Here is a 20,931-nt window from a genome sequence, read left to right as displayed (position 1 = left end):
AACTCAGGCCCGCGGGCCAAATTTGGCCCGTGATATAATTATATTTGGCCCGCAAGATCATATCAAATATGTATTAGAGCTGGCCCGCTGGCCACTGCGCCAGTAGAGCGCATGCACAGCTAATAGTACAAATCCCAGAATGCTTTGCAAATGCATTGGCACCGGCCCCACCTCCTCTCTTTACTTTCATTGGCATCTGCAACCTGTCGCCAAACTCACATGTAATAAACCCCTTACGAAAAATGGCCAAACGAAAGACAGAAAACAGGACCTTTCAAGACAGGTGGGAGGCAAACTCTGACCCCAGAGTTTGATGAACTTGCATCTAAGAAGAGATGCCAAGTATCTGGTTTAGACCCAGGTGCATCAGAGTAAATCACAGTGGAGCAAGCTAAGCTTGGATTCATATTTTCTTTGGATCACTTTGGACTGTTCCTAGTTGAAAGATTGGATTTTCATTGAAGCAAGTTGTTACTTTTTTGACTTGTTGGCTTGTGAAAAAAAAATACATTTAAAAGGAGCTTAAAGGCTATAGAGAAATATTATTTATTGAATATTTTATTTCTCACTTGTTAATGCTTCTTCTGGAAAGAGTTTAACCAAAACTATTATTAAACATTTATTTTAATAAGAAAAAGTTTAACATTACATATGTTGAAAGAAGAGAAAACATGCAGATGTTGTTGAAAATTTTCAATAAATATTTAGTTTGGCCCACGACTGAGTCCAAGTTTTTAATTTTGGCCCTCTGTGAATTAGAGTTTGACACCCCTGGTGTAGAGAATTGAATTTATTTAAGGAAGATTATTGGTGCATTGGAAGCAATTGAGAAAAGGTTCAGAAGTTTGAAATGGTCAGGTGATGAAATGAGGGAAGGTCGCATAGGTTAGGTTTGGACTGATTGAAGTTTAGAAAAGGGAGAGGAGCGTTGATCAAAACATACAAGATCCTGAATGGATTGTAACCGGGTGGATGTGGAAACAATGCTTTTGCTTAAGGGAGAATGTAAAACTAGGAATGATTTGATAATAAGGGGTGGTCCAGTCGAACAGAAATAAGATAGATTTTTCTTTCTGAGGGTCATCATCGCAAAAGTCAACGGAAGCACAAGCTTTGAATAAATTTAAGTTCAAAGTAACTTTTTGATAAGCAAAGGGCTGAATGTTTACAACAAGTAAAATGTTATTAAAAATGCTATATTTTAAAAAAATTTAGATATACAGCCCACAAGTCTGTGCCACCCAATTTATGCCCCATTAAGCTACACCCCTGATATGTTTTGAACGGTGGAAGAAAACCAATGCAGACATTGGGAGAACTTACAAACTCCTTACAGAGAGCGCAGGATTCAAACCCTGATCCTGATCACTTGTGCAGTTGCACTAACCACTACACCAAATGTGCTACCCTTTTTTTATTAAATTCTGGAGCAGTCTAGAAGGACAAAGTGAACTAGTATGCATTTGTATGCTGATATCACAGAGATACAGTTGAGATGAACTCTGACTCTTACAACAATCTTGGAAAAAAAGTCCAGACACAACAACATCTTATTCAGTTGCAGCATGATGTAGCAACCCTTGTACTCATTGCCCTGGCCGATGAATGAAAGTTCCAAACATTATTGTTGCCACTGTCAATTTATGTCGCCACCTTCTGGAAACTGTTTAGGAAGGACAAATAATTTTGTAGCTAAAGTTCCAAACCTGTTAATCACAGGGATTAGCGTCGTATCATATCGGGATCTTATATTTCTGATGAAAGATTCTCAATGAGGTAAAAGTCAATTTTTTCTCAACATTATGTTACCTGATCTGCTGATTAATTTTCACTATTTTCTGTTGCAAGATATCCTATTGTGATTGATTAGTAATTAGTTAACTATTTTGGTTTTTTTTCCATCCAACTACATACTAGGATGCTGGAAGCTAAATGAGAACATACTTTTTTTCCATTCAACAATTCCTACATTCAGAATGTTGTCTTATAAAGAGTTGAAAATAAGAAAACAGAAATGGAAAAGGAGGAAAGGTAATGATGGAAAAACGGAAAGAGAAGATAAACAAAATATAAAAGGGCTACGCTGAACTATATGTCTTTAAATATTAATGGAACACATAACCAAATTAAAAGGAAGAAACTACCAAATTTAAATGAGTAAATGTATTCCATTAGAAAAAGTGACATATTGGTTAAGAAATAATATTGAAGTGTTCGAACAAGTATGGGAGCCTTGCATTGAATACAATAGCGAAAACCTACCGGGGACAAACATTACCTAAGTTGATGGAAGGAGAAGGAAAGAAAAGAATGGACTCAGTAGAATTTCTGGTGTAATTTTGTTGAATGACAACATTGTCTGACTGGCTTAATGCAACCTAGATTGTATACCTAAAATGGATGAGAGGGGGGGGTGGGGGGATGGTTTGGGAGGAAAGGGGGGGGGGAGAAAAAGTCACTGTATATGTGTGAGAGAAATAGTGTATATCATGGCTAATGTGATTTATGGTGTGAAAAATAAAAAAATTTAAAAAAAAACAAAAAAACAATTCCTACATTCCATGAAAATATTCACAAGTAGATTGACACTTCCTGCTGGTAACCAACCAGTATTTAGGGGATTGATTAAGTTAGACATATTCTTTGGTTATCAATACCAATTTTTATTTAAAATCCTATTTACCTCAAACAGATGGATCAGGGTCCTACTGTCCCTCCCTGCCACACCACTGAAGTGGACCCCTGTAGCCATCTCCCTCAGTAACATTTGGATACTGCTGGGGTGAGGGAGGGGAGGGAAAGACCTGCCAGGGACAGGCCACAGAGATCAGGCCTCTGGCCTAGATTCTGGTCCTGTGGCTAAGAAGGGAAGGGAGGAGAAGGTGAGAACTGTAGTGATAGGGGATTCCATAGTTAGACAGGCCACAGAGATCAGGCCTCTGGCCTAGATTCTGGTCCTGTGGCTAAGAAGGGAAGGGAGGAGAAGGTGAGAACTGTAGTGATAGGGGATTCCATAGTTAGGGGGACAGATAAGAGATATCCTGGATGGTATGCTCTGTTGCCTCCCTTGTGCCAGGGTCAGATATATTTCAGATCAAGTTCAACCATTCTCCGAAGGGAGGGCGAGCGAGCAGCTAGATGTCATGGTCCTCCAAAGGACCATGTCATGGGTAGGAAGGGTAAGGAGGTCCTGCAAGAGTGTTCAGGAAGTCAGGTGCTAGGTTGAAGGACAGGACCTCTAGGGTAGTGATCTCAGAATTGTTACCCATGCCAAGTGCTGGTGAGGTTAGAAGGAGGAGAATAATGCAGCTAAAGACATGGTGCAGGAGGGAGGGCTTCAGGTTTCTGGATCTTCCAGGGAAGGTTCCGATGGGACAGTTTGCATCTGAACTGAAGGGGGATTAATATTTTTGCAGGAAAGGGGTTCGCTAGTGCTGCTGTGGTGGGTATGAATTAGATTTGCAGGGGGAGGGGAAACAGAGCAGACAGAGGAGTGGAGGAGGGAAAAGATTATGTGAAAATTGCATGCACCGTTAGAAGTTAAATGTGGTGGAAATGTTCTCAGGTGTTTCTATTTCAATGCAAGGAGTATTGTACGAAAGGCAGACAAGCTTAGAGCTTGTGACATTGTAGCCATTAGTGAAACTTGGTTGTAGGAGGGCCAGGAGTGGCTGCTCAATGTCCCAGACTTCCATTGCTTTAGATGTGATTAGAATGGGGGCGGGGGGATGAAAAGGGGAGGAGTACCATTGCTCATCAGGGAAAATATCACAGCTGTGCTCAGGTAGGACAGACCACAGGGCTTGTCCACTGAGGCTATATGGGTGGAGCTGAGAAATGGAAAAGGAATGATCACACTGATGGGGTAGTATTATATACCATACAATAGTCAACAAGAATTGGAGGAGTAAATCTATAGAGAGATAATAGACAGCTGCAGGAAACAGAAGGTTGTGATGGTAGGAGATTTTAACTTTCCACATATTGACTGGGATGGATGGATGGATGGATGGATGGCCGAGTGTTTGTCAAATGTGTTCAGGAAGGTTTTCTAAATCAATATGTAGAGATACCAACTAGAGAGAGGGCAATACTGGATCTCCTTTTAGGGAACGAGACAGGACAGGTGACAAGTATATGCAGAGGAAAATTTGGGGTCCAATGATCATAATGCCATTAGTTTCAAGTTAACTATATAGAAGGATAGGCCTGGTCCTCGGGTTGAGATTCTAAGTTGGAGAAAGGCCAATTTTGAGGAAATGAGAAAGGACTTTGAATGTGTGGATTGGGATAAGTTGTTTTTGGGCAAGGATTTGCAAGGTAAGTGGAGGATCTTCAAAGGTGAAATTTTGAGTTCATATGTTCCTGTCAGGATTAAAGGCCATGTTAGCAGGTATAGGGAACCTTGGTTTTCGAGGAATATTGGGGGTCTGGTTTAGACAATAGACAATAGGAGCTGGAGTAGGCCCTTCGGCCCGTTGAGCCAGCACCGCCATTTTACAGATCATGGCTGATCACTACCATCAGTACCCCTTTCCAGCCTTATCCCCATAGAAGAAGAGAGAGGTGTCTAACAGGTAGAGGCAACACGGAGCAAATGAAGTCGTTGAGGAATATAAAAATGCAAAAAAAAAACCCTCAAGAAAACCATCAGGAAGACACGAGGTTGGTTCGCCCGAAAGTGCGAAGGAAAATCTTAAGGGTTTCTACAGGTATATTAAGACCAAAAGGATAGTAAAGGATAAAATTGGATCCCTTGAAAATCAGAGTGGTTGGCTTTGTCAGGAGCCAAAAGAGAAGGGAGAGGTCTTAAATAGTTCCTTTTTTCATTAGTATTTACTCAGGAGAAGGGCACGGTCATGGGAAGTAAGGAAAATAAGCAGTGAGGTCATGCAACCTATATAGATTACATAGGAGGAGGTGTTTGCTGCATTAAAGCAAATAAGTATGGATAAATCCCCAGGGCCTAATAAGATATTCCTTTGGACCTTAAGGGAGGCTAGTGTAGAAGTTACAGGGGGGCTCTAGCAGAAATATTTAAAATGTCCATAGCCACGGGTGAGGTGCGAGAGGATTGGAGGGTAGCTCACATTGTTCCGTTGTTCACAAAAGGCTCCTAAAGTAACCCTGTAAATTATAGGCCAGTGAGCCTGATGTCAGTTATAGGAAAATTATTGGAAGGTGTTCTAAGAGATCGGATATATAATTATTGGATAGCTATGGACTAATTAGGGATTGCTTTGTGCATGTTAGGTTTTGTTTAACCAATCTTAGAGTTTTTTTGAAGAGGTTACCAGGAAAGTTGATGAAGGGAAGGCTGTGAATGTTGTCTACATGGATTTTAGTAAGGCTGTTGACAAGGTCCCACATGGGAGGTTTGACAGGAGTGTGGGTATGACAACGGCTCTGTATATGCTAATCTTTGTGAGGTTTTTCAGTTGGTTGTTTTTCCAGACTCTTTTGTGTAGTCTTCCAAAGGCGCTATTTGCCTTGGCGAGTCTGTTGTCTATCTCGTTGTCGATCCTTGAATCCGATGAAATGGTGCAGGCGAGATAGGTAAACTGGTTGACCGTTTTGAGTTTTGTGTGCCCGATGGAGATGTGGGGGGACTGGTAGTCATGGTGGGGAGCTGGCTGATGGAGGACCTCAGTTTTCTTCAGGCTGACTTCCAGGCCAAACATTTTGGCAGTTCCCGCAAAACAGGACATCAAGCACTGAAGAGCTGGCTCTGAATGGGCAACTAAAGCGGCATCATCTGCAAAGAGTAGTTCACGGACAAGTTGCTCTTGTGTCTTGGTGTGAGCTTGCAGGCGCCTCAGATTGAAGAGACTGCCATCCGTGCGGTACCGGATGTAATACCCACACTCCTGTTCGGCTCTGAATCATGGGTCCTCTACCGGCATCACCTACGACTCCTAGAACGCTTCCACCAGCATTGTCTCCGCTCCATCCTCAACATTCATTGGAGCGACTTCATCACCAACGTCGAAGTACTCGAGATGGCAGAGGCCGACAGCATCGAATCCACGCTGCTGAAGATCCAACTGCGCTGGGTAGGTCACGTCTCCAGAATGGAGGACCATCGCCTTCCCAAGATCGTGTTATATGGCGAGCTCTCCACTGGCCACCAAGACAGAGGTGCACTAAAGAAGAGGTACAAGGACTGCCTAAAGAAATCTCTTGGTGCCTGCCACATTGACCACCGCCAGTGGGCTGATATCGCCTCAAACTGTGCATCTTGGCGCCTCACAGTTCGGCGGGCAGCAACCTCCTTTGAAGAAGACCGCAGAGCCCACCTCACTGACAAAAGACAAAGGAGGAAAAACCCAACACCCAACCCCAACCCAGCAATTTTCCCCGCAACCGTGTCTGCCTGTCCCGCATCGGACTTGTCAGCCACAAACGAGCCTGCAGCTGACGTGGACATTACCCCTCCATTAATCTTCGTCCGCGAAGCCAAGCCAAAGAAAAAGAACATGGGAGGTTAATCAGGGTGGTTCAGACACTAGGTATTCATGGTGTAGTGAACTGGATTCGACAATGGCTCGATGGGAGAAGCCAGAGTATTGATGGATGATTGTTTCTCAGACTGGAGGGCTGTAACAAGGGATCCATGCAGAGATTGTTGTTTGTCATCTATATCAAAAATCTGGATGATATTGTGGTAAATTGGATAAGCAAGTTTGCAGATGACACTAAGATTGGAGTTGTTATTTCCAGGGATAAAGGTTTTCAAAGGGGTCTGAACCAGCAGGAAAAAGGGCTGAAAAATGGCAGGTAGAATTTATTGCAGACAATTATGAGGTGCTGCATTTTGGAAGGACAAACCACGGTAAATGGTAGGTCACTGAGGAGTGGTGCAGAACAGAGGGATTTGGGAATACAGATATATAATTCCCTGAAAGTGACATCACGGGTGGATAGGGTTGTAAAGAGAGCTTTTGGCACATTGGCCTTTAAAAATCAAAGTATTGAGTTTTGGAGATGGGATGTTATGGTAAAGTTGTTTAAGACATTGGTGAAGCCAAATTTGGAGAATTGTGTGCAGTTTTGGTCACCTAACTACAGGAAAGATATCAATAAGATTGAAAGAGGGCAGAGAAAATTTACTAGGATGTTGCCTGAACTTCAGGAACTGAGTTACAGGGAAAGGTTAAACAGGTTAGGATGTTATTCCCTGGAGCGTAAGAATTAAGGGAAATTTGATCAAGATATTTAAAATTATTAGGGGGATAGACAGAGAAAATGTAGACAGGCTTTTTCCACTGAGGGGAGGTGAGATACAAACCAGAAGACTTGGGTTAAGAGTGAAAGGAGAAAAGTTTAGGGGGAACTTCTTCACATAGTAAGTGGTGGGGGTGTGGAATGAACTTCCAGCTGAAGTGTTGAATGCCGGCTCATTTTTAACATTTAAGAGGAATTTGGACAGGTACATGGATGGGAGAGGTGTGGAGGGCTGTGGACTGGGTGCAGGTCGGTGGGACTAGGCCAAAAAAAAAGGTTTAGCACAGACTAGAAGGGCCGAAGAGGCCTGTTTCTGTGCTGTAATGTTCGATGATTCTATGATGGTAAAATTCTCAATTGGGCAGTGACACAATCTGAATGTCATGCATCGACTCGCTGTATTTAAAATGAATGACCACAAAATGCCACTAGATGGTGCAGCCTCAGTAACTTTTCATATTCTGCTAGAATTAAAACAAGCAAAGTAACTGAAGAAATTGATTTAGAAACCCTGCCTGTAGACATTTAGTTTAGATCTATCTTGGGTGTTGGATTGACATAATGAAAAATCTCAGCAAAAAAAAAAGCAAAATGTGTTAAGATCCATTTAATGTCTTACAGCGAGAAGAGACAAAAATTTTATGGGAAAGACCTTGACGGTTGCAATACATCTCTCTTGAACACATGTACTGCAAAATATTCAGTTATCAATAATAATGATTTATAGGATTGCATTGGGAAATTGCAGGAACCAGCTGATTAAATTAACAAATTTACATATTTATACTGGTAGTACTTTTATGGCCATAATATGGCATGACAAAAGTAAATGTATTAATATCTGAGCAAAAATGAATATAATTTTAGAACTGAACAGTAACAATAATTGAACATTCTTAATCTGAGTTCAATTTACATAGAATCAAGGAACCATAGAACATTACAGCACAGAAAAAGACCCTTCGGCCCTACTAATCTGTGTCAAACTATTTTTCTCTCTCGTCCCACTGACGCGCCCAGTCCTCAGCCGTCCATACTCTCCCATCCATGTACCTGTCCAAATTCCTCTTAAATGTTAAAATTGAGCCCTCGTTCACCACCTCAGCTGGCAGCTCATTCTACACTCCCACCACTCTCTGCAATGAAGTTTCCTCATGTTTCCTTTAAACCTTTGCGCTCTCACCCTTATCCCAAGTCCTCTGGTCTGTATCTCACCTAACCTCATACATTTACTCTGTCTATCCCCCATCATAATTTCAAACACTTCTCTCAAGTCTCCCCTCATTCTTCTGTGATGGAATAATTCGGTAGATTTTAAACTGCCTCTTTCCTGATCCTATACAATTTTATAAATTCTAAATTTAAGTTCAAAAGTTTTTCGAATAAGAAAAGTCTTGTGCTGCTGGGTGTTTGTCTTCAGGCTCCTGTACCTCCTTCCCGATGGTAGCAGTGAGAAGAGGCCATGGCTTGGGTGGTGAAGGCCCTTGAGGATAGAGGCTGCTTTCTTTTGACACCACCTCTTGTAGATGTACATCTTATGGAAGTTCATCTTTTTGGGATTCTTGGAAGATAAATTGTTGAAGGAACATATACAGACAGTCCCTGTTTTATGAATGTCCGACTTACAGACAATCCAAACTTATGAACAAATTATTCCCCAATTCATGCACATGCATAACGTTACCCACGAAAGCCCCTTCCAGTTTGCAAGACTGATGGTCTTTTAATCATGATTTTTTTTGCATAGAAGGGTAAAATATATGCTATATATTAAGTGTTTGTACTATATACTATGACTAACTGACGCTAAATAAGAACAATTCTGACTTACCTACAAATTTGATGTAAAGACAGACTTAGGAACGGATCTTGTTCATAACCTGGGGACTGTCTGTATGTAACTTTATGATAGTCATTGATTGAGCAAAGAGGAAGAACCAATTTTTTCTTATATTAACTTGTGTCAGACAAACAGAGCAGATAAAATTTACTTTTATATTATTTGGGGAGTTCACTGTCTAAATGGATGATATGGGTAGAAATCACCAAATTTATTTGAAGAGCTGAAGCTTGCAGAAGTGGAATGAGTCTGTGGTTGTCATGGATATGATCAGCCAAATGGTTTTCTTCCATCCTCTAAATTACAATGCAAACCAATATGAAAACATTTTGTTCTTTTGAGTACAGTAATTTCATGTGGCCACAGCTAATCTTCTCCCTCTCTCCCTCTCATTACTTAGCAGCAGCTACATTTATTCAGAATATTCCATTTTTGCTGAATGTCACATCTGCCAAGAAATCATCCTGCAAATTCTGAAGTTACATTTGAAGCCATTATATTTAATGGCAGATACATCAGCAGAAATCTTAAAGCTTTCAATAACTATTGAAAGTGAATTGAGTAAATATTCATAATTATGTAAAGAAACGTGACCAAATAACTGTTTTAGTACTGAGAGCAATGTCGTTAAATTGTCCTAGGAATTAGATGGAACATTTTTCTATTTTACCAAAATCAGTTTTTAAAAAGTTAACAGTCAGTCTTTTCATACTCAAGTAAATTTACACAAAAACTCAAAACGGTCAACCAGTTTACCTATCTCGGCTGCACCATTTCATCGGATGCAAGGATCGACAACGAGATAGACAACAGACTCGCCAAGGCAAATAGCGCCTTTGGAAGACTACACAAAAGAGTCTGGAAAAACAACCAACTGAAAAACCTCACAAAGATTAGCGTATACAGAGCCATTGTCATACCCACACTCCTGTTCGGATCCGAATCGTGGGTCCTCTACCGGCATCACCTACGGCTCCTAGAACGCTTCCACCAGCGTTGTCTCCGCTCCATCCTCAACATTCATTGGAGCGACTTCATCACCAACATCAAAGTACTCGAGATGGCAGAGGCCGACAGCATTGAATCCACGCTGCTGAAGATCCAACTGCTCTGGGTAGGACACGTCTCCAGAATGGAGGACCATCGCCTTCCCAAGATCGTGTTATATGGCGAGCTCTCCACTGGCCACCGAGACAGAGGTGCACCAAAGAAGACGTACAAGGACTGCCTAAAGAAATCTCTTGGTGCCTGCCACATTGACCACCGGCAGTGGGCTGATCTCACCTCCAACCGTGCATCTTGGCGCCTCACAGTTTGGCAGGCAGCAACCTCCTTTGAAGAAGACCGCAGAGCCCACCTCACTGACAAAAGACAAAGGAGGAAAAACCCAACACCCAACCCCAACCAACCAATTTTCCCTTGCAACCGCTGCAACCGTGTCTGCCTGTCCTGCCTCGGACTTGTCAGCCACAAACGAGCCTGCGGCTGACGTGGACATTACCCCTCCATAAATCTTTGTCCGTGAAGCCAAACCAAATAAAAAGAAGAAATTTATGCAACAAAACTCCATGTGAGGTTAATGGCCCAGTCTGTCCTGATAAATCAAGTATTTGAGAGGTTGGTTGTAAAAACAAAGGCTTTTTTTTAATATCCTTGCTTGTGTCTGGCTTTTATTTCTTGGACTTGGGTGAGCAATTTGTCTTTGCCGTTGGCCAGGCTTCAAGAATGGAATGCCGTGTTATGTGTGAAGTCAATCTATTATAAATCAACCAGCATCACTTCAGATTTCACTTCAGACTAATTTCAGGAATCAGTCTTCAGATTTTCAGGGGAAAGAGAGATCCACTTCCTTGTCATAGTCATTCAGACTGAGAAGCATGAATACTGGTAACAGTCTCACTGAATAATAGATCACATATCCCAATCTGAGTTAAATTGTGCATCCATTGTTTTTTTTAAATATAGGCTCTGATACCAATTGCCATTTGCTTTATTAAAACTATCTCGCAGTGAATCGAGTAAGACAAATATAAAATTAATATAAAAATAAAAAAATGTTGCTTATGTAATCTAATTTAGGAATGGATATGTACTGGTGCAACTGGAAAATCCAATATCTTTCTTGTAAAATGAAGTCAGAGCCAACCCATTTATTCACCAACACTCGTATTGTCAGGAGTTCTTCTGAATGTTAAATGAGAAATGCAACCATTGGATATATAGGTAAAGAGAAAAGAATTATCGACAGAGACAGTGAAGGAAAGCTTTTATTGGGACAGATGACTGGAGAAAGGCAAAGAAAAAAAATAGAGAACCAGAGTTAAAGACAGTATTTTAGAGAGTTTGGTGCAGTGCTGTGAGTGGAGTTGCTTTTCCTAACTGTGTCTGGTTTAAGAAGTACAACCTCTCACCCTCCCATCCATTGAAGACATCTATGTGAGGCGCTGCTTCAGGAAGGCAGCCAATGTCATAAAGGATCCACAACATTCTGGTAACAATTTCTCTTCACTGCTTCCTCTGAGCAGGAGGAACAGAAACCAGAAGACCAGCACCTCTTGGTTCAAGAACAATGGCTGTGAGGGTTTTGAACTTCCACTTATTAGACTCATCATGGACTGTTCCTGCACCAAAAAACAACTGCCTGCATTATTGGAATGCCACTTTTTTTCTTGCACAATAGTTATTATGAATTATCTCACTTTTGCATTATAGACTGCACCTAATAGCCTGAATGCACCTGGGATTTGTGATGTTTATTTTATTACAATAAAGAAACTTGGGTTCTTTTTTAAAGCAACTAGATTTATTAACTAAGCAACCAGCACTAAAAACAGAACAAACGTATGCAGACTCAAGGGGAGAGAATCCATTTTGAATCTACTAAAGATGCAACAACATTCGCAAGATGCAACATTCCCCAGATGCTACACACTCCATCTCCAACTCCTTCTGGGGGTAGCATTCAATCACTACAGGATTGTCTGATCTCAGAAGCTAAGCAGGCACAGGACTGGTCAGTACTCGGGGGGGGGGGGGGGGGGGGGTGAAGTTCATACAGATATATGTGGTACCTTTATCTTATTATCTCTTTCTAATTTAATGTATACGATTGTCATTTTTTAAAATTCATGAAATTCCTGTTCGGCAGCGGCAAGTGAGAATCTTGGTGCATAGACATTAGTCTGCCTGAAACCTGTTGGTCTTCTAGCATACTGAGATGTTGGTCCGGGAATGCTGCTGCTATCCACATTCCAGGCTGCAGAGAATGTGCTGAGGGACACGCTGAGGCTTGGTGCCGCCAACGCGAGGGTGCTGTGGGGAGGGAGCACAGTTGAGAGTCCTCCCATTACTGACACTGAGTGGAAGCCCCTCAACTAACAGAGAGGGTTGGGGGAGAAATAACAAAGCGTCACAGGGGTGGTAACGGAGGATTAAGAGAAGAATGTAAAATGTGGAATGAATATTGATGAGGTGATTGATGCTATGTAAAATGTTTTGAACAATTTTCCCTGTATTGTAAATAATTTACCTGATAGGATTAAAACTAGCATTTGTGATTCATCCTTAATTGGCCGTGAATTGAGGATGCAGCTTTGAGTCAATCCATTAGAGGGCCTTGAATCCTAAATAGCTAAAGAGTCCAGGATAGGCTATTTTCTTCCCTGTAGAACATATATAAACCAAAGAGGTTTTATTGAACAGTTTTAAGCTATCTATCTATCTATCTATAAATATAAAATTCCCTATTTATTTAATTACATCAAATTAAATTCTGCTGCACGAGCAGTGGAATTCATACTTGGGCTTCTGGCTCAATGGTGCGGACATCTGGCTGCATGGGCATTATTTTAACCACTTTTCTTCCAGCAAAGCTTCCAGTTCAATTGTTCAGACATTATATGTTTTTGGGTGTATGATCACAATCACAACGTTTCTTTTTCTAAAATTTTATTTATAGGTTTGTGTACAGTACAATATAATATAGAATCATATCCAAATAAATCAAAATAGAATTAAAAAATAAATGGTGATACAGTACATAAAGGTGAGAAGAGAAAAAAAATAAAAGAAAAAAGAATACAGATATATGTGGAAAGCTTATCCCCCCCCCCCCTTACCCTCCCCAAAAGAAAAAAACAGGATATTAATAAAAGAGTAGAATTAAACCAACTACTAAGATTAATCACAACATTTCTTAATGGAACCTAGTCTCTTAAAAAATGAACCTGTGGAATAAAAGGTAAATATAGATTAGCTTCATTCTAATGTGTATTAAATTAATTTTAATCAATTTAGAATATTCTAATGTTCAGGATTTAAGTCGATATTAATTGTTTTAAATATGCTCAATTGTTTTTTTAATATCTCAAAGTATCAGATTTGTTTAAAAGCCACCTATTTTATATATGAAGAAACTTTTGTAGCCTTTGGCAGGCAGTAAGTTTTCAAATGCTGTCAGGCAATTCTAACCAGAGTTACCAAAAGCCTCACAGCAGCTGCAGCAGAAGAGTTGAGATCTCCAGTGGAGCAGGCTCTGGAAAACAGGGCATGATAGCATTGATGCATTTGGGAATCAATCAGAAAGCCTGGCAGAGCCAGACACTGCTATGACATAAACACGAAAGTCTGCGGAGGCTGAGGTCGAGGGCAATTCTTTTCTTTCAAGAGTTGGGTGAGGTCTTTTCTATTGGAGGTACCAGTCTCTGGGTCGTGGGTTGCACCAATATGGCATATTACAGCTCACAGAGAATGGAACCAATTATTTCTAACATGGAAACCAGGAAGCATTATATATGCTTGGGGAGGCTTCTCTTGGTGAAAGGAAAACATTAAAGGATCATTTCTTTCCACATAGAGATCATTTCAGTGACCCTGCAAACACATCCCACGAATGGAGATTTAAGTTTTAAAAAATGTTTTAAATGTAAACATTTCAATTTAAACGTGCAGCACGGTAACAGGCCCTTCCAGCCATGAGCCCGTGCCACCCCATTACACTCGATTGATCGACACCCCCATACCTTTTGAAAGGTGGGAAAAAACTGGACGGCCCAGAGGAAACCCACGCAGAAACAGGGAGAAAGTACAAACTCCTTCCAGTCAGTGCCGCCTTCAAACCCCAGTCACTGGTGCTGTCACTGACCCTCATGCTAATCGTGTTTCTCCTCTTGTCCAACAATAGCCAGGACTGAACAAAATACATTGAAATCCATAGCCAACACAACCCCTGGCTTTGGAGAATGGAGTTCTTTGCTGATGTGAAAGGTATCTCAGCACGTCCCTGATGATGCTTTCATTCATCGCTCTAAAGCTAGAGCAATTAGCATTGAAGTAGTTCTTCCTTTTATCCATGCTCTTGAAATTGTTTCTAAAAGTTAAGAGCCATTATGCACCATGTCCTGAGTTTTCAGTGAGAATGTTTATTTATTGAGAAGCAATTGATTGCGTCCTGGTCAGTGGCCAAGTGCTGACGGATCATTTGCCAAAGTGTAAGCCTGGCATTGTAGAGGCAGTCAAGAAAAAAATCAGGTCCCATTTCAGAAGTCTGGCAAAGGAGAATCAAATCAATGTCTTCTTCATCAGAATCTAATGATTAGGTCGGGTCAGGTTGGTTTAATTTGAGAGTGAGCCTAGAGCCAGATGATCAAAAACTATTTGGGAGTTTGGATCCCGAGCTCGGGTGGGCGATGGATTGAACGAGCGTCTGTCCAGCCGCAGAGGCTGTGGGAGCACTGGAGGCGAGTGCACGGACACGCAGGGTCTGGCTTTTGCTTCTCTTGCCCTCACTTTGGGGGCACCGGGCAATCCTCTGCTGCTCTTGGCTTGCCTTTAGGGCAGGGAAGGAAGCGTTGAGGTCGATCGCGCTGACGGCCTCTGGCAGCCCCCGCCAAGGCCCCTTGCCCCTTCCCGGGCGCCCCCCGCCCCGAGAAAGTTGGAAGGCGTCCGGTCGGGAGCAGGGACTTAACGCTTACCCCAACCGTGTGCTTTCAGTTCTTGATCCGATGCGGTTGACTCAGGGATGAATGGCTGGTGATCACCCGACAGTGGGGGGGGGGGGGGCAGAGGTCCTCCCCCCTTGAGCACCGTGCAGGGCGCCCACAGACTTTCCGAAGGAGATGCTGAAGATTGGGAAGCCATGGGTCTCATTTGGACGGAACGAACCCATGCCCCAGTGAATGGTTCAGTGTGAGCGGCCCCCTCTCCCGCACCATGGTGGATAACAGAGTCCAGGCAAACACTGCGCGTTCGGAAAAGAACGAAGGAACATGGAAGGAGCCTGCGGCAGGGGCTTGACTTTCCTGGTGACAGCTTGAGGGGGAAGTTCTGGAGTGAACGACGTGCCGGTGCGATCTGCAGTGACTCTGCAATGGCTGTGGGGCGGCTGGGAATGAGCTCATTCTCCCAGGAGGGAGCGAGGCGCGGGGTGAATCGCTGAGAAGCTGCAGCCCGCGCGCCAAGTCGCCCCCCCCCCGCCCGCCCGCCCCCGCTTCTGGACCCGGGGGCAGCGGCCACGGGAAGCAGAACCCTTGTGTGAATCCCTTCCACGGAGCGGCTTTTGCGGAATGCCCTGACTGGAATGTGATTGTCAAGCCCCGGACCATGAGTTTGTGGGGCAGGTTGCGGGAATAACCGGCGCTGCAGCCTCCACATTGCACCGGCACCGTGCACGATAAGGTCTGTGATTTGCAGATGCTACAGGCTGGGGGCTGTGTGGGGGGCTGGGGGGCTGTGTGGGGGGCTGGGGGGCTGTGTGGGGGGCTGGGGGGCTGTGTGGGGGGTTGGGGGCTGTGTGGGGGGCTGGGGGGCTGTGTGGGGGGTTGGGGGCTGTGTGGGGGGCTGGGGGGCTGTGTGGGGGGTTGGGGGCTGTGTGGGGGGTTGGGGGCTGTGTGGGGGGCTGGGGGCTGTGTGGGGGGGGCTGGGGGGCTGTGTGGGGGGTTGGGGGCTGTGTGGGGGGGCGAAATCAACCGCAGTGTCTTCCCGGAAAGGCGAGCAGCAGTTGGGCCTCCCTCATCTCACAGAGAGCAACATGGTGCTATGATTTTTTCAAGCGCCCATTTGACAGATGCTCTTCATTTTGATCACAGGGTCTGTTTCTCCCTCCACGGGCTCTTCCTTGGTCGCATTTAAAATCTGATGGATATCTGTAGATTTCATTCAACCTCACTAAAGTCAGTCCCCTAATTGATGGAAAGGCCTCAAATCTCGCCACTGTTTAAAATGCAGCCCAAAGTGTCATGGTTCTTTGGAATATAGTCCTCCGTAGCTTTTTAATTCAGGTATTATTTCATCATTTCAACTTGAATGGATAATTACTCTCAGTTTTTCATTTTGGAGGGCATGGATTTGCTACCTTTCACTGTTGACTTGGTGAATTCGACTGGGATTTAAAAAAAGATCCATTTTATAATCTGACTGGATCGGTGCAATGAATTGTGTTACTCAGTGCCGGCATGATCACGTAGTGAGTATTGTGAATTTGGTCTTAATTCTCGATAAATGTTCACTTTAGTTAAAGAAGATGGTAGGGTCGAGCTCAGGGGAGGGCAGATAGAAGAAGTTAAAGATTCCGTGTACAGTGCAGCGTCAATCCGTGGTACACAACAGTGCGGTGAAGCAAGGAGGAATAAGATTGCTGCACCACTGCTACAATGCTCCGAGATCAGCCCTTCACAGAGACATAATTGTGAGCCCTCAGTTGATATTAATGTGCATGGAAGGGCATCAAACAAATCCAAGCTGTAACATAATTGTAGTTAACCTATGAAGTACTGACTCAGAATTGATATCCAGGAAGATGAGTGTGCTATATTGTATTAAAAACACGGAATTCCCCCAAAAAGCTGTACAGTAGCTTAATAGTGGCTGTGTCTCAGCATAATATGGCATCGACTTCACTGCACTAGCAGAGAAACAAATTGAACAGATCCCAGAAAGAGCGAAACATTGTATTTGTTGCTTCCTCATTTTTTGTTTTAATCTTCCCCCTCTCACATTGTAATGGTTTTATGCTTCCTGTATCCATAGTAGCAGCACTGGAATTCATGTGATGAAGTCATAAAAGACAGCAGAAATAAAGAGGCCAATATTGCTGTCAACAGAACAATAAAAAAGCTCAGAAGAGGAAAGTGTTGTCTTGGGGCTTTCTGCACATTATTTTTTGGAAGGTGGTACCATTTTAATTCAAGAAGTTCCATTCTAACACCTGAGGCAAAGCATTGCTCAATACCAATCCATCAATGCTGTCACACACTGGGCTTCTATCCTTTTGGGAAGGTCGAGTGAAATCCTCAAAATGTAAATCAATAACATGTAGATTTTTGAGAATCATAAAGCTGATCGACAGCAGAATGCGAGACTTGGAAGGCTCCTTATTTTAACATATCTCAATAATTACATTTTACAGATCATGATGAAGTTTGTAGCTACTTGGGTGAAGAATGCACAGTTTAAATAAGTGTTGAATTCAATACCGTAACATTTTAAATCACTTAATGTCAAAAGGAGATCAATAAATATTGGTCTTCATATTCATTTTCTCTCGACATGGGGAGCATGGGTGAATCGCTTGACAAAGTTTTGGACAGGAATTGTCTACATATTTGTCTATGTAAGATAATGACAAAATGTTACAGTTTTGTTAAAAAGGTATCGTCCAGAAAAATGTAATATTTTTAATACACCAAAATATATACATTATTCATCCATAATATTTGATTGTTTTCAAATAACATTAAAAGTTTGTCCATGCCACTGATTCAGTCCAAATTATTAATGCTCCTCCAAATGAAATTAAGGGCAGAGGAGTTATTCTGGGCATTTTTTGGCAGTAAGCTGTACATGCACACACAGATCCGCCTGCACACATATCTGTGACAGGTTAAATGTATGAAAAGCTAATGGCTGCCGCAAGTGAAACATGTTGGTCGCCACCACTTTCTATTCTGAGATTTCCTGTTTTCTTTTTTGCTTATTCTTTGCTTTTTCCTGAAGAAGGGGTCAGGCCCGAAATGTTGGTGATATATCCTTGTCTCTTTTGGATGCTGAAAGAATGGCTGAGTTCCTCCAGCGTTTTGGTGTGTTTTTGCCACTTTCTTACAGTTACAGAAAAGTTCATTACAGCTATAGAATTATTTATGCCATGCCGTAATTTTTGCAGCAAAATGTAGGAAATCATTTCTCATCTAGTACCATTCTCTTAAATCCCATTGGGTTTAGAACTGTGAAACCTTTCAGGAAAAGGTGCAAAAATAGGACATTGAGAACTGAGTGCCAGTTAGGGTGCAAGATAGCTGAATATCCTGCCACTATTGTTTTGCTAATGGCAGGATATTCTGCCTTCTGGAACTGAATGTACACCCAGGAAGATTCTTCGAGAGAGTACTGGAAACTTTTGAAGGTTTGAACGTGAAAACCATCATTTACATTTAAAGAGGGGAAGTTTTCCACAATAATAGATAGCTGCAGGATACGAAGGAGGATTTGGAAAATCTATCCAGGAAGAAGCATGCTTATGAAGATGTGCATCATCAGACTGAGTTTGATCTCAGAAGGGAAATGGAATCAAGGACCGAAGAATGGAAGCTACAAAGGAAAGGAAATGGGGCACATCACAGGCAATTTTTTGAGACTATCCAAGTATGTAGGGGTATCTATGTAGAAGCATGGATTGTGGAAGTCAAGAATGGAATGATGTGACTGAATCATTGGGAATGGTGGGAGCTTAGTCATAGACTTGACCAACATGGAAATAGGCTATTTGGCCCATAATGTGGTGACCAATGGATACTTATCTAAATTAACCATATCATCTATCATTTTACCATCACCTCCTCTGCCTGGACAATTCAAGTGTGATCTAGATACTTCTTAAATGCAGCTGCTGAATCTGTTTCCACTGCTCTCTAAGGCAGTAAGTTGTAGGTACTAATTGCTCGCTGGGTGAAAAAGATCTCCCTCAGAACCCAACTAAATCTCTTATTCTTTACCCTAATTCTATGTCCTTTTTAATTTATCTGCCTCTGTTATGGGAAAAGTTGCATACGCTCTACCCTGTCTAAACCTCTCATTATTTTTTTTACAGTCATGTCCCTTCTTCACCTCCTCCACTCTCGGGAAAGCCAAACCAAGCCTCTCCAGTCTCTTCTCATAGTTGAAGCACTCCATGCCAGGCAACAACCTGGTGAATCTGCTTTGCACCCTCCCTTCTCTCATCACATCTTTCCTAGAGTGTGGTGAGCGGAACTACAGTACTTCTGTCGGAAACAGTGATCTTAATGATGTCATAATTCAATGAAAAGCTAAAGATATCAGGAATAAATAATAAAGTTTAATGCTCTCGGTGATTCAGAGCAAGGGGAAAAATGATTGATCCATTTCTAAAGGTGGGAGGTGGCTGGACATTTAACCAAGTAAGGAGATATTCTGCCAAGTGGTTGAGTTGTGTGAGTTCAATAGCAGGAATTGAGGGTAAAAGAGAAACGGAGTAAGGAGTAATGTGGCTAAGTCATTGAGCTTCATGTAGTCCTACCTAACAGGGTTGTGAATGGTGCTGTGAGGATGGAGAGAGTTCAGTGCAAGTAGAATTTGGGGCCTTCATATTGTCCTCAATTAAGTAAAAACCATACTAATTTAACAGGATTGGTGCTGTGAATACGGGGCCCTCATATTGTCCTCAAGTAAGTAGAGACCATACTAATTTAACAGGATTGGTGCTGTGAATTTGGGGCCTTCATATTGTCCTCAATTAAGTAAAAACCATACTAATTTAACAGGATTGGTGCTGTGGTTTTTCACAAATTTTGAATGGGCAACACTCAATTTGACATTTAGTAAAAGATCAGAAACACATCATAAAGTTGATGAACTAAGGGTGAAGGTCAAATTATTTATCAATATCCCCTAAAATTAAAGGGACAAATCTTCATCTTTTTGTCATGGGAAATCATGAGGCAGGAGTGGATCACAAGCTCATGATAAAACCATTGTTTTGAACAGAATGGATTTCAAAAGAATTGAGTGGGTGGAGAATTTCCCCAGCATGTTTTATCATAAAGACTTTTCTTCTTCTAAGTCAACAAAACTAATTGGCATTGTAATAACAATTTTTATAGCATCAGAAGTGCTGATACTTTAAGTGCCACCTTTAATATTCTGTGACTGTTTAAATTGAGCTAAGTCTAAATCCAACTTGTTCTTAAATAATAAAGATTTTGAAAAGGAGAAATGGTATAGGGTTTTGCAGCACAAAAATGGATCCTTCGGCCTCCGACGTTCTTTCTGACCAGGTCCAATTTGCCTGTTTTGGTTCAAATCACCCCAAAACTTTTCCTATCCTAGCAATCTAGATCAATTCACCTCAGTAATTCATAGTAATACTCTGTTTAGCTCACTGAGAAGATCACGAGAGTCTTCCCTTCCTCTGTAGACATCATTTACTGCGAGTGTGATCTAAATAGGCCTCAAGGAACTATAGAAGACCCTTTACATACAGTGCACAGTATTTTTAACCCACTACCATCAAGAAGGAGGTACAGTAGCCTCAAAGTCTGTCAGGCTGGAAAACAGCTTCCTGCAAACTATGAGATTAATTAACAGTATCCTGTAACCATGGATACTATTATCCCAAATTTTTATCTTGATAATATATGCGATCATTATGTACTCTGTATTGTGTGTTTTTGATTGTACATGGTGATCTGAAGAGATGCTGTTTCATTGGGTTGTATAAATACAATCGGATGAAAATAAACTTGAACTTAAAAACATTTCAACTGGGACAATTTGTTCAAATCTGAAAAATATCTTCCACATTTCATCCTAATTTATCTCTAGTCTCTGTGCAATTGACATGGTAAAATCAAATCCAG

General features: G+C 42.0%; 1 protein-coding gene across 1 annotated transcript in view; it reads left to right on the top strand.

The window, feature by feature from the left end:
* The first annotated feature begins 15,117 nt into the window (after positions 1 to 15,117).
* jakmip3 (Janus kinase and microtubule interacting protein 3) overlaps positions 15,118 to 20,931 on the top strand; it is a 189,707-nt gene continuing 183,893 nt past the window's right edge. Inside the window, exon 1 of the mRNA XM_069899622.1 lies at positions 15,118 to 15,739. The gene's annotated coding sequence lies outside the window, so the exon portion shown is untranslated. The remainder of the gene's footprint in view (positions 15,740 to 20,931) is intronic.

Source organism: Narcine bancroftii, chromosome 10 (assembly GCF_036971445.1).
Source record: "Narcine bancroftii isolate sNarBan1 chromosome 10, sNarBan1.hap1, whole genome shotgun sequence".
Taxonomy (NCBI): domain Eukaryota; kingdom Metazoa; phylum Chordata; class Chondrichthyes; order Torpediniformes; family Narcinidae; genus Narcine; species Narcine bancroftii.
The sequence above is the reverse complement of the archived record's forward strand: the minus strand, read 5'-3'. Positions and strand labels throughout refer to the sequence as shown.